The 15,000-nt window shown below is 43.5% G+C and overlaps 1 protein-coding gene across 3 annotated transcripts in view; it reads right to left on the reverse strand.

The window, feature by feature from the left end:
• LOC138959187 (supervillin-like) overlaps positions 1 to 15,000 on the reverse strand; it is a 186,147-nt gene that overhangs the window by 169,885 nt on the left and 1,262 nt on the right. The gene's annotated exons all lie outside the window — the stretch shown is intronic.

Genomic DNA, 15,000 nt, shown 5'->3' on the forward strand with positions numbered 1-15,000 from the left:
GGTAAGTGTTCCTGGCGCAACGGATTGCTCCAAAAATATGACGGTGTGCATGGGCCAAGGGAAGTAACTCGTGATAGAGGCATTATTACTGACAAGGCATGCCAAATTTACACACGTTTTAATGCAAGTGTAGGCGCGCGTGCGTGTGTGTGTGTGTGTGTGTGTGTGTGTGTGTGTGTGTGTGTGTGTGTGTGTGTGTGTGCACGTGCGTGCGTGTGGTGTGTGCCACAGTGTGTGTGTGTGTGTGTGTGTGTGTGCGCTGTCCATATGTACGTGTGTCTGTGTATATGTCTGTCTGTCTGTGTTTCTGTGAGAGTAAGACAGCGCGGGGGGGGGGGGGGGGGGGGGGGGGGGAGGGGAGGGAGAGAGAGAGAGTGAGAGAGAGAGAGAAGCAATTTTATCTTTCCTGTTGGATTATTATGACAACGCATGTATTTTTTCTGTCGGGGTAGTAGTCAATAACAGGACAGAATTCCTGGAGGACGCCCTCGTAAAGTCGGGCTGATAGCTTTAATTTCAGCTGTTAATGCGAAAGACGGAGCAGAAAACAGCTGTCCGGGGGAGAAAAACACAACAGTAAACAATATGCGCTTGTCAGCATCAAGCTGACTTCAAGAATCCGGCCCTCATACCATACGAGTATATATGTATTTTTTTTTGTTATACCGACAGGATCATGGTGCACCGTCAAACCTTGAACACTACCTTTGGTACACCTCCGTGGTTGAAAACGACGTCAGAACACCAAATAAAGAAAGAAAGACCTTTGGTTCACGTAAAAACAAACAATCCTTATTCTCTTTTACCTATCTACAAAGGTCTATGCGAGAGCTTTTATATCTTTTTACACAACTGCATGACAGCACCTCCAGATCACCACGAAAACAAAGCTGTGCCGTGAAGTAAAGACGACAAACTGTAACCACAAACTCCAATAAATCTCGCGCGTTATAGTGTGTCTTTTAGGTTTGTTTTTGCAAAACTGTTTGGGCATTCTCTGAATATTTTGCTGAGGTTTTTCTGTCTTTGGCAGAATCAGGGGTTTCGTCTGTGGCACAGATAGCTGATAGAGAGAGCTGATGCTATCTTGTCAAAAGAGCACGGCACAGTTTATAACCGCTTCTTAGCACCAAAATTGATGAATACACAGATCAAAGTCGTCTTTTTCAACGTCATTGTTAATTACATGGAACTCTGCAGAGCTATCGATATCTATCTACCGATTATATGTTTACGATTAAGACTTCCGGGGCTAGTATGCCGAGAGACAAAACACACATTATTCAGATTACATCAAATTTAAAAAGGACCCGTCACTGATTATTATGAAGAACGTTGCAGAATTGCCAACGTCTTTCCGAGTGTCGACTATACAAATCATGTACAAGGAGGACTTTGGACACTCGTATGTTGTATTTCAAATGAGCCACTACAAGTGAAAGTTTCAAAACTGACCGTGACTGGTCTTTTGGCATTTTCATTGACAATTACAAAGGCCGCTCTATTCTGATCGATATCTGAAAAGATAATTAAACTGAAGAAGTTTTGTGCCAATCAATATGCCTCCTGAGAGGTGGGCCAACATTTACACACACAAATCAACAATTAACGTAGACAACAATTATATCAGTAATTCGAGACTAGTGATCGTACTAAATATCACTGAAAATCACAAAAAAGGCTAGGGTCTTCGTAAAGTTTTGCTAATATCTCTGCCTGCTAGCTTATAAAGGCTGAATTGTTATTATTTTGCGTGGCGTGATATCAGTTCGTCAGCGCTGGGTTTTGTTTCTGTTATTTTTTGTTTGTTGAAAGTATCATTTTTTGGCGCTAGAATGGCGTCATACCAGGCGCATACGTTGAAGTCATTACACCGAGAAGACTTGTGTTTCTCGGTAAGAAAAAGTTAGTGAAGATAACAACAATGGAAAAGGAGGTTTCCCTCCTCCTGAGCTGACGAAAAGCACCAAGATTAAACGTCGTTCCGTCATCGCTGCACGGAGTGTGAGTCAGACGTTAAAACAGGTGGTGGCACACCACGTATTGACGTAATAATGTAAAGGTTTAAGAACTGAGAACACGTTTTAATACACAGACGATGAAAGGGAGCTGGGGTCGATGGAGAGAGAGAGAGAGAGAGAGAGAGAGAGAGAGAGAGAGAGAGAGAGAGAGAGAAAGGGAGAGAGAGAGAGAGAGAGAAGAGAGAGAGCGAGAGAGAGAGAGAGAGAGAGAGAGAGAGAGAGAGAGAGAGAGAGAGAGAGAGAGAGAGAGAGAGAGAGAGAGAGTGAGTTGGTTGAGTCTTCCCGTGCTTGCTGTATTTCCAGAGTGTGTCATACAGCAAACCTCTCTTGGACTGAATCCCAGTGGGTTAAATGCCTGGGTTACTTACTTCTGTGGATATTTTTAGCTAAGGCTTTAGATGTAAATGAACTCTTCACAAACATGTTCATAATTCACCTTCAGTAGGCTAGGCTAAAAGACACTCTCTGTTGTATCAAAGATTATGCTGTAAATAAATGTTTAGGTAACGCGCATGACTTAGTAGACTACGAGTAAAATTATTAATTATACCTTCACTTCTTCTTCTTCTTCTTCTTCTTCAGCGTTCCAGAATTTTCTGGTTACGTGTGAGCTCGTTTTGCCCATTTGGGTTCCCCTCACTGTTATCAATGCTTTAAGAAGCGTTGTTAGGTGTGTGTGGATGGCGCTCCGCTTTTGCCGTTTAAAAGAGCGAGAGAACAAAAATAAGGTTCCAAGTTTCCCCTTTAAAAGTACATCTAACATAATCATAATTGTGAGCATACCCGATCTGTTTTCTCCTCTGCGAAAGAGAGCAACAAGCACACTCATCGGTGAAAAAGTACAGTGGCGGGAGATGAAGGAAGTCATCTTGACGGCCTAATTGGATGAAGACGAGCAAAGCGGTGGACTAATTATCATGGGTAAGGAAGCTAAACACGGCCTTGTAGAGGTGGAAGCGGTGATCTGTTGGGTAGACGGAGGCCTTAAAGCCAATGGAGAGAGGTTTGATGCTCAGTCCCAGTATCCACGTTTCGAATAATTACGACGACTAAACCTGCTCCAAAAGTTATCATAATATACGTCATAGCATTCTTGTTATTATCACTGATTTTCACTGCTGAATTACAGGTACACTGCAAGTTTCGTTCAATTAATACTTTTGAAATCCGAAACAGATAGCCTGCTAACGTTCCAAAAAGTCTAGATTGAGTCATTAAACGTTCCAGTCTCCCCCTCAACAATTGGTCTCAGTTCCGGCCATGAAAAACCTAGCTGAAGCTCGAATTTGTAATGATCCGCTAACTTCGACCAGTTCTTTTGATATCAACTGAGAGTCGGTGTGTATATGCATGTAACCTCTAAATCTTCCATTTGAGAATCACTAATGACAAAGGTCAGTTTCATCTTCGTAATTTTCACTGTTGGCACTGGTATGCCAACATATGCCAAGCAGGCATGAGCAAGATCGGTCGCCCACTCGCCACAGGCGACCAGAAATGAGTGTGGGCGAGTAGAAAGTCTTATAATGATCGCCCACTTGGCGAGTGTAAATTTTGGGTCTGTGGTATTATCATTTTCCGAGCGACGATTGTCTGTTGTGAAGCACGTTGTTGTCTACGATTGCTAAAATTAGATGTGATCGGAGCTCCAGTTCCAGCTGATCGGAAAATTCTCTTTAGTGACCATGAAACAATCAGAATGACCGTATGATTTCAGGGTTATCAGGACTTTTCGTTGACGCGATTTTAACCAATCAGAATTGTCGACGCAGCACGTGTGTCTCAGAAGCCTAGGCAGATCTGAAGCTGTAAACATGTAGAAATACTTGGACAACTGCCAGCCTCCCCCCCCCCCTAAAAAAAAAGCCAAACCAGAGGCAACGGAGTCCGAGAGATTGAAAAAGTATGACTCCGGACAGAGGAAGCGTTCCTTTCAGGCAGACTATACAAAATCTGACTGGTGAGCAGAGAGACTGGCTAAACTATGATCGGGAAAAAAACGTCATGCTGTGTACTGCTTGCGAAAAGCATGCCGCTTCTGAGAAGGAGAGAAAGGGGCCATTCGTTGTTGGTACGGACAAATTTAAGCTAGAAAACATACGTGCACACGAAACATCAAAGTCTCACCAACAAAACACCAAAAAATGGGTAAACTCAAACAAAAAGGTCGAAGACACCAAGGGGGGACACGCTATGCACCAGCTAACGCAAGACCAGCGTGCTCGTGTCGCTCAACTGGCGCTTGCAAAGAAAGACCTGCTCGCCTTTCACCACGTTTGAATGGGTGGAATAGTTTTGTTTTTTTGAAACTCATTTTTGTGGGCGAGTGAATTTGTTTGTGGGCTAGTCAATTTTGAATTTCACTAGCCCACAAGGCGAGTAAAAATTCTGGAACTTGCTCATGCCTGCCAAGCCAATGAGCACCTGTGGACCCCCGGCACAGTCACTGGAAGCCTGCCAGGTCAGGGACATAAAAGTCATTACCCAGGCTATTTGCAGTAGCAGACTATTAGCAAACGACTACCAGCATCTTCATCTTGGCCGCATTAAACACCCTGCCAATTGCCTGCCCACTGCCCGGCTCATGTTTAGCCACTGATCCCGATCTTCTGCGTTTGGCCCTCAACTATATAGGTGCGAAATGTAGAAACAACACTATACATACTGTAGTGTATATAATTATACTGCTTGCTTGTTAACCCGCTGTTGGTTCTGTTGTTCATCAATTTGACCAAAGGAGAAGAAGATTCTCCTTTGGTCAAATTGATGAACGTTATCTTTTTTAAGAGTGATGTCGTTCTAGCTCTTTCTAGTCATAAATCAGCTAAAGAGGCACTGGCGCAGTTCTACCCTCAGATCTCATCTGTAGCAGACTGAGTGTGCAGAAATAAAGCTTTCTGGTTCACTGCTGGGGCAGAACTGCTTGTACCCGAGTTCGGTTTGGCAGAAAATACAGCGTGGTGATGAAAGCTCGAAATGAGTGATGGTCGCTGAATGGCATGCGTTTACAGGTCCATACCAGCAGAACAGCGACGTGAAGTCAACCTTGTTGAGCGCTAATGGACAAGGTTCGTAACATCTGGCTTCATGCCACGCATCATTCTGATAATCATCGCTCCACGGCTATCGCCAGTTGTCTCTCTGACTGGACGCTAAATTCCTACGCGAATCTATCAAAACAAGAATACAGAGTTATCTCCCATATGTTGTTCGCGAGCAGTGTTCGCGAGACGAAAATGATTGCAGATTGGCCGACTTCGACAGTGATCTCCGTTCTGTTCTTCACAGTTATGATAAAGACATCGTTCTAAGGTCAAAACAAGTCGACATTTTGGGACTGCTGCCGGAAGGAGACCGTAATATATGGTTGCATCACTGTCAACTGGTTACAGAAAAAATCGTCTGCTCCAGCGAGCGCCGAAACCAAACGGTTGATTATCACGTGACACTTTTGCCATATTTAGAGTTGTTTGCACAGTAAATACAGCCGCGAAAAATAGCTCGCTTGAAACTGTCTTACATATCAATTCCTTTGTAATTTAAAATTTACACAACACCATGAAAAATCATTATCGACGATCGCGAATCTGCTTATATCCATAACACATTACGAAAAGATCTAAATATGTAAAAAAAAAATTAAAAAAAAATCGATTTCCTCTCCAGAGAAGGAAAACCAAGGCATCCTGTCAGGGATAGATGAGACCCGAAGGGAAGTAACTCATTTTTGACCTGGGTTCAGGATGGCCACGCATTGGAAGACATTGCTTGCCGCATGCCTGCGCCGCAGTGGAAGACATTGAATGCTTCGTTTAAACTCACCGCACCTGGCCAAGGTCACGTCATTGCAGATTAGCATCAACCGGGTGTTCAAAACCAGTTGGTATGAGCTTACAGGTAAGGTAAGAATTAGATTCCTAGGGCTGTCCCCGTCAATCTCATCGTGAGAATGGAAACCATTGACTACCGCGGAAAAAAACATTTCTGGAGAACCAACCTGATGAGCCAGGAATTTGGCCATATTGTAAGGCAATCGTACACACATCGAAATTGTTTTTTTTTTTTTTTTTTTTTTTTTTTTTTTTTTTTTGGGGGGGGGGGGGGTCACACCAGTCAGTATATTTCGCATGCGATTGGCACACGATGGGGATGAAGGCTGGGGGCAAGGGTGTGCTTCTCCTGCATATAACTGCAACTTCAAAGCAATACAAGTAGACAAGAGAAGAGCTCACCCTACCCATCTCCACAGCACCCCCGCCCCCAACCCACCTAGTGTCATGTACCTGTGCCGAACTAGCCCTCGTTCGTGGCGCGTATCATTGTAATGTTTTTGTCGGTATTTTTTTTAATTTTTTTTTTTTATCTTTCTTTCTTTCTTTATTTGGTGTTTAACGTCGTTTTCAACCGTTCAAGGTTATATCGCGACGGGTTTTTTTGTTTGTTTTTTTTTGTATCGTGCTTTCTCTTCGATGCATACTTATTGTTGCATCTTCCTTCGCCGGGAGTGAGGAAGAGAACGAAGGGCAAAATGTTGTTATTGCAAGTTCTAAATCCGGCGTTACCCTAATGATATGAACTTCGTGACCTTTGCAAACGGACCTATTCTATGATGATAAGTCGTCGTTTTGTTTTCGTTTCATCGTCTCCACATTACTGCAGGACCATGTGATATAGAAACTGTATGATATGTAGAGCAGAGCGTTCTGTGCCTCAGAGTATGACTGTATCATTGTATGCTAAATATTAGCTTTTCACCTGGAAATCCAATCATGCACCAGCACAAGAGAGAAATATGGCAGAGACAGGCCGCGTTCAAGCTAGAACTGTATCCAGTCTGCGTCATGTCTTACTTCCAGTCTGCGTCAATGTCTTACAAGTCGAATATCTACTCAGCACCCGGTGTGAAGCCAGTCCTTGTTTTTTTATGAAGTTGTTTTTTCAGCATCACAGAGTCGGAAAGTATTTGTTATTACAAACACAGCAATGTAAAAAGCAGAAACAAGAACGAGAAAAGCCGCGCCTGTCGGTTGTAGCTTTGGTACAAAACACAGAACTGTTTGTGCAATGATCTACTGCATTACATGGTAGACTCGAGGTAACACCTATCTCAGCATGTAGGGAAATCCAGCTTCTGCCTCTCCGCAAGCGGCTATTTGGTCTATGGGTAAACACAACACTGGTCTCAGTCAAGGTGTGCCCGGATCACACTGACTGATAAGAGTGTTGCTTGGCAGATTCCATCTAATCTGGGTGCAAAACTCACAACTTGTTTGTACCGTCACGTGTAATCTCTGCAAAATGCGCAACGTGTGTCAGAACTCGCCTATCGCTTTCGGTAAGACAGGGATGATGCATCCTGGCAGTACGTGCTATACAGCTGCAACAGACTGGCACAAATCAGTGTCGTCATGTAATTACTTTTTGTGTAAGTGTTAATAAAATTTAGATGGAATGCGTGGCGGTGCGACCACATAAAAAAAATACTAGCAATCCTGGGCTGTACGTATCATCACCGTCGTCATCTTAGTCATCTGCACCTTAACAACAACAACAATAACAACAACAACAATTGCAACAACAATTCCGTCACAACCAGCATCAAACAACAACAGCTAGAACAAACAAACATACAAAATCAAAAAATCAAAAAATCGGCAAGGAATGAATTGCGTTGGTAGTCGCCGAAAACCACAGAAACTGACGTCGAGCAGGCTGCTCTTGTTTTCTTAGAAAATACGATTTACAGCTCTAGAAACATCTGAGGTTTCCATTATTAACTACATACGCTCCACACACACACACAAATGAAACGAATACGAACATGAGAAAACAGACCGACTCACTGACACATCTGAACTGAATCAGAACTGTTTCCATCTCCAAATCCAAATCCGTTACCGTGATAATACTACAGATATAAGAACAAAGGATCGACGACTTACGGACTTTTCAAGGAAGCAGACTTGGAATCATGCACCTCAAGAGTTTTAATTGAAACAGAACTGTCCATTAGAACGCCATATCCGCGGAAAGAAAAGATGAACACAATTATACATTGATTGATTTTCAAACACAGAAGACTTTTAACGTGAGACAGAACTACTCCAACACACCTTGGCTTTTATGTTACTGAACAGAACAGTTTGCGTCTCAACCCTCCCCCCCCCCCCCCAACCACATCGACACTACCAGACACCTTTCTTATTACCGCGTAAGGTCAGCCAGGAACTGTTCCAATCCATCCAAGACTTCCAGGTGAAACAGAACAGTTTCCATCCTAAAATCACTATTCCACTCTCCGGCTCCCCTATGACGGCTTACTTGTGCCAAAACCTAGGGTTACCGTTTTCACGTGAAAATTAGTAATTAACAGTGTTAATTACTAATTTTCATTTTTGCCTCGTTTTCGGTCACAGTAGTTGGATTTTAAGAGTCCGCACTGAGAGGCTTCAACGTCCGGCAAACATCACTCTCACACTATTTCTGAAATATCTTTTAATAGAAGGCCTTATCGAGCAAGTTATCCGACGGGAAGATGCATGTCACTGTTTTCTGCAATAGCGCTTTTCTAAACGTTCTTTTGGGTATCTTAGAAAAGAATAATCGACCTCGGAAAACTTTCGAATCGAAGCTGTTCGAAGCAGACGGACTTTTGATCGGCTGTGGTCTCACACTTTCACAGATATCTTTCAATATAATTCCTTATTCGACAAGTTGTCAGGCAGACAGCTGTACTTCATATTTGTTTCCACTACCACACTCATACATTTGCTTAATAGTGTATTAGTGAAAGACAATCGATCCGAAAATGTTCGAACCCAGAGAGGAAAAATGGCGGCCGGTCGGACATGTGCAAAAGGTCCGACCACTAGCAGACGGATCTCTTCATCGAGACTCACACACTTTCACAAATATCTTTCGATAGAATTCGTTATTCAACAAGTTGTCGGACAGACAGTTGTATGTCACGGTTATCTACACTGTGACATGCGCTCAGCTCTTAGTGTTAATTTGCATCTAATTAAAGAACTATGGACCAGAAAAGTTTTGAATCGAAGGATGTTTTTCTCTGGCAGGTGAAACAGTCGCGCATGCGCATTGAGCCCCCACAGTCACGAGGTACAAGAAAATTAGTAATTAACGCGTGAAAATTACTAATTTTTAGTTTTGGCATTAGTAAGCCGTCAGGAAGCGAGCCAAAACTGAAAATTAGACATTAACACTTGAAAATTAGTTATTAACACGTGAAAATTAGTAATTAACACGTGAAAATTACACGTCAGAATTGTAATTTTCTCGTGAAAATTAGTAACTTTCACGGGTTAATTACTAATTTTTAGTTTTGGCGCTAGTAAGCCGTCATACTCCCCCTTCAACGCCCTCTCCGCCCCCCTCCCTCCACGCCTCTACCTTCTACGCCCCCTCCCTCCTCCTCCCTATTTCTCGTGACCACGTGAGGTCAGCCAGGAACTGGCAGCGACCAAGATAAAGTTATCTGCACACGTGAAGTGAAACGACGTCACAGTGATTACATCTGCATCAGCAGCAGTACAGTCGGCCTGGATCATGTCCAGACTATCGAGCTGTAACTGACCTCCACGGGGCATCGCAGCAGGCATTCCCACACAGCTAACACAGCCACGAGGGCCACAACATTCACCTTTTCCTGATTCTGTTTAAATAGCTCAGTCTTTGAACATGCAGCAAATTGCCTTTATTCGTTGTAACGGGCCTGCATAATAGTATTCCACACACTTATAATAAGCTGACGCAGCACTTGAGTTCGTGTTGAAAGTAATAAATGTAACAGTTACCTGCAAGTGATTTTCTTGTTCGCGGCTAATGTCCTCATGACGTGTGACCTTCTTCACACCCACACACACACGCCCCCTCCTCCCATCACCCACTTTAAAAAATAGATTTCTTTCATGAAAAAGACTATGCCATTAACCCTAATACACTAATCAGCGTGTCAGTGTGTGTTTTACATTATTATTATCCTTATTAAATCATAACACGGTTAATTTAAAAGGAAAAAAGGTCTTCCTCTTACTTACCCTATAAGTCACGTGATGCATACTTCGGTTAACACGCTTTTCTGTGTTAAAGCTGTATACACTGTGTCATGTAAATCATATAAAATTTTACATTTCAGGCTATAGTTGTCTTTCGCCATACATCTATGAAACATCTGTTCTTGTATTTTCATTCAGAGACCTTCTTCGTGTATATTAAAACAAAGTTGGCATCGCTTAAAGGCTAAGTTAACTAACCGACATAAGAAGAAGGTGAATGCAGCCTTGATCAGTGTGCAAAACAACAGCTGTATCTCATTATTGTAATGGCTTTCCCCAGGGCCCACCTTGCTTTTTCGCTACCGTTTTAATAACCGGCCCACTAAGTGCTAACAGGCAGACCCACACAGCTTCTCGTGGCATATAGACTCACAAATATACCGTTTCACAGGCAAAGAAGCTTTCCACTTTAATACCCGGGCTAATTTAGTTCTAGTAACGTCTCTGCCAAATGCCAAATACGAAATTCCGTTCCACATACATACAGATAATACCGAAATACAAATACTGCTCCACAGGTAATTAGCATAATACAAATCACCTCTCCACACAAGACTACCAAAACACAAATACTGCTGCACAAGATAGTGAAATACCAAAATACAAATATCCCTCCACAGGTACATACAAAAATAAAAGTTGTTTATCAGGTAACAAAACAAGAAAGGTAGGTTGTTGGAACGTTTGTTATTGACAAAACAATACATTCACAAATATATCGACTCAACGGTCTTTTAAGTGCACAGACAAACAATAACGAAAACTTATCTTAAAAGACCGTTGGGTCGATATATTTGTGAATGTATTGTTTTGTCAATAACAAACGTTCCAACAACCTACATTTCATGTTTTTATATTCTGAATTTTGGAACGTTGGCAGTCTCTTTGTTTTTGGATTTGTTTATCAGGTAAATACGCATTTTATACCTCGCCTTAGGTGAACACCAAAATACAAATATTGCTCCACGGATAAAATCCAAAATGCAGGAACCGTTCCGCAGGTAAATACCAAAATAAAAATAACGCACCACAGGTACAATTAGAAATCTGCGTGATAAACAGGTAGCGAGCTTTTCGACGAACAGGTAAGTGTCTTTCTACACCTGTGATGTATTTGTTTCCTGTTCTGTGTACTCTTCAATGCCGACCTCTGCGCCTTTCGAGCGGGTGTTTTCTCACCGAGTTGCCCTTTGAAGTGAGACCGCCCTGTCTCTTTATCTCATTAGACTGAATTCACCGTCCCTTATAATTACTGCTTTGGGTTCAACCTCTCATTTATCTTGTGCTGCATGCCCTTCTCGTTTGGCCCATATCTCTCTCTCTCTCTCTCTCTCTCTCTCTCTCTCTCTCTCTCTCTCTCTCTCTCTCTCTCTCTCTCTCTCTCTCTCTCTCTCTCTCTCTCTCTCTAGCTCTCTCTCTCTCTCTCTCTCTCTCTCTAGCTCTCTCTCTCCACCCTCTCTCTCTCTCTCTCTGTCTCTCTCTCTCTGTCTCTCTCTCTGTCTCTCTCTCTAGCTCTCTCTCTCTCTCTCTCTCTCTCTCTCTCTCTCTCTCTCTCTCTCTCTCTCTCTCTGTTTCTGTCTTTGTCTCTCTCTGTTTTTGCGTGCGCGCGTGCGTGCGTGTATCGGTGTCCGTCTGTCTGCGTGTGTGTGCGTGTGAGTGGAGAGAGAGAGAGAGAGAGAGAGAGAGAGAGAGAGAGTGTGTGTGTGTGTGTGTGTACTAACCCGATAGTATAAACGTTACTTCTATCTTTTATTCCCCCCACTGCCTCTTCAACCGATAGCAACTTAGCAAGAGAGCAACAACAAAAAAGTTGGATTTTTTCCATTCATTTGTGTGATTTCTGTCACGCATTTCTGTCTGTGTTTTTTGGCACGAACGTAAACTTTAAAACAGTATGTTAACCAGGCTATCCATTTACATACGATTTATCCAGGATCATTAGAAACAGGCAGACGCACTAGACACGCGTTGCATTGTGCATAGAGGACGAGTAACTATGAATCTCTAAAAATGTTAAAGCCTTCAAACACGAAGAAAACGTTCATGAGTCAAATTTTACCGACAATGCTGTACTAATTTGTTCATCTTTTGCCTTTCAATCAAAGATATTTTAGGCTACGCTCTCGAACCCTTCACGTTTTTCAGTGGGAATATATCATTCTGTGTTCTATGTTAATTTAAATAAATCAGTTGTAAGTGCGGTTTTCGTTCACAAAATGACATAGACCGTGCTTAATCAAAGACTGGAAATCTTAAAACTGTACACCTTGTGTAAATCGATTGGCGGTAAAGCTGCTTATTTTAGAAAATAAACATTGAAACAGTTCCAGTTTAAGCTGTAAGGGGCATGGCCCGTATTTCATCTTAAAAAGTATGCACTATAAACAAACAAACCTACACTGACGCTGAAAAGATCTACGCCACAAATAAAACAGACAGAACCAAGCCACCTGCATATCTTGCCAACAACAATTAAAGCCAGGAAATGCAGCCATGAACTGACCTGACAGGTAAAACCAAAACAACACAAACAAACAAACAACCAAAAAGAAAGAAAAACAGACTTACTTGATGCATCCATAGTGAAAGGTAATATACCCTCAGCAGTTATACCACAGACAGAGCAAACCAATTGCTATACATGTTCACAGTCTCAACAATGTTAATATAAAATATTTCACTTCTTCCGTGAAAGGCATACATGTTCAACGTTTTGTCATATCAAAAGACGCTCGAAACAGTAGCCCGTTCTTATTAACATGTGCAATCGTTGAATTCGTGGCCGGATGGGCCATTTTGTACCAACACAGTTCATGAGGACACTAACTGGCCAACAAAACCTTAGGTTTCTCAAACAAAGAACACGGTTCTAATACGAAATGTATCCATCTGAAAAGATTCTAGAGGTACAATTACCTATCCAGTTCATCTTGCTATCTAGTATCTCTGCTAGTATCAAACTGTGACCAGCTCTCCTCTGAGACACTCGGGAGAGCGACTGAAAGGGAGAGAATTTAGTGTCTGAAGATCCACGTATAGTCATCCCGGCGTTTCACTCACTTTCTTTCTCTCCACAGGCCAGGGTCGGCAGCTGACTGCCCGCATCATAAACTGGGCCACAACACAGCACCTCCCTCCCCATCCCCTACACGCACCCTTCTTCTTTCCTTCCCTTCATCCAACCCCGCCTAGCTGTCCCCCCCCCACCCCCCCACCCCCCACCCCTCCCCGACTGCCAGATGGGCTCCAGGCCTGGACGTAGCCAGGTGAGCCAGATTCCATTCTTCATAGTTGCAAGCTGGACTAGGGAGATGAACAAAAAAGAAGAAGAAAGAAACGGAGTATTGACATAGCACCCAAAAGGCGACGACGTACGTCTATGTCAAGAGATCACCAATCATATGGAATTTGATTTTAGTGTATTAATGTCAGGCCAATAATTACTGATCCGCAGGGATATCAGAAGTTCCTTTTTCAATATAATACTGTTCAGATATCAATCAAGTCAAGTGACCAGACAATAATTTATTGCTGCTATTTATGTCAGAGAGCTCAACTTCAGGACGAACAGCACCGAACACGGCATCGATCTAAGAGTATGACTGTGAGCACGATCAGATTGTGGTATGGGAGTGTATCCGGTACAGACAAAAATTACCAGACCCCCTGTAAATATATATACCGTGACAGTGAGTTCGAGCGAGACCACAGATACGGTTCCGTTTGAGTTCATTGCTTGCTTGCTAAATCATTCTGTTTATGGATGGGAAAGGCCATGAGCGGGTGGCTGGTGTGGGGCGAGGGTTGTTTGAGGGCAACCTTGTCAGGTAGTCTACACCAAACACACCATCGGCTATCGTAGTCAGACCTACCATGTCTTTTTTCTTTCCCCCCGACAAAGATACCCCGACAGTTTCACAAGCATGGAAACTGTTCTGGAAGGAGAATTCCATTCGCATTCCCAGGAGAAGAAAATAAAACATAACCAGGGGACATGCGAGCTTCGCTGTAGAATAAATAACGATGTTTCTCGTCCTCCATAGCATAGCAACGGCATGCAGAAGCAAAGATGGTGGCTGAGATACGACATGTCTATGGAACGTTTTTAGATTGTGCTCCGTGAATGCTGACATGGTCCAACTTGCACCTGGGAGAAAGAAACGAAGGGGGTGGGGGATGGCGGAGTAGGGGGGGGGGTGAGAGAGAGAAAGAGAGAGAGAGAGAGAGAGGAGAGAGAGAGAGAGAGAGAGAGAGAGAGAGAGAGAGAGAGAGAGAGAGAGAGAGAGAATGGATGTGGATGGGGCGCGGCGGGGAGGGGGCTGAGAGCGAGAAGGGGTATGGGGTAGCTGACTGAGAAGACAGGGAGATGGCTTAGAGAGAGAGAGAGAAAGAGAGAGAGAGACAGACAGAGACAGACAGACAGAGACAGAGAGACAGACAGACAGGCAGGCAGGCAGACCGACTGCCGACCGACCGACCGACCGACAGACAGACAGATTGATAGAGAAAGAGAGAGAGAGAGGCAGCCAATTAACAATCGGAGGTATTTTTGGAGCAGAGGCACACCGCAGTTGGACCAGACGCAGTAGCACCTGTCCATTTTAGTGCAGGCAGACGGGCAGGCAAGCAGGTAGGGAAGTCGCAGAGAGGAGCAGAACTGACCATGTGCAGAAAAGCCAGGTACGCCAGAAATGCCAGGTGTTGACTGGCCGATCTACAGGCGCTGAAAACATTGCATTGATAATATCAAAGGGAGGGGGGGGGGGGGTCTGAAACGCCCACCCCGACAATGAATAGCGTTGCATGTGAGCTGGAGCGAACGCCGCGATAGAAGGTCAGCCAGTCAAACTGGACTTGAGTATGTCGGTGCCACACATGCACACCTCCTTCTTCCAGCCAGGTTC

The sequence above is a fragment of the Littorina saxatilis genome, linkage group LG2 (assembly GCF_037325665.1).
Source record: "Littorina saxatilis isolate snail1 linkage group LG2, US_GU_Lsax_2.0, whole genome shotgun sequence".
Classification (NCBI taxonomy): domain Eukaryota; kingdom Metazoa; phylum Mollusca; class Gastropoda; order Littorinimorpha; family Littorinidae; genus Littorina; species Littorina saxatilis.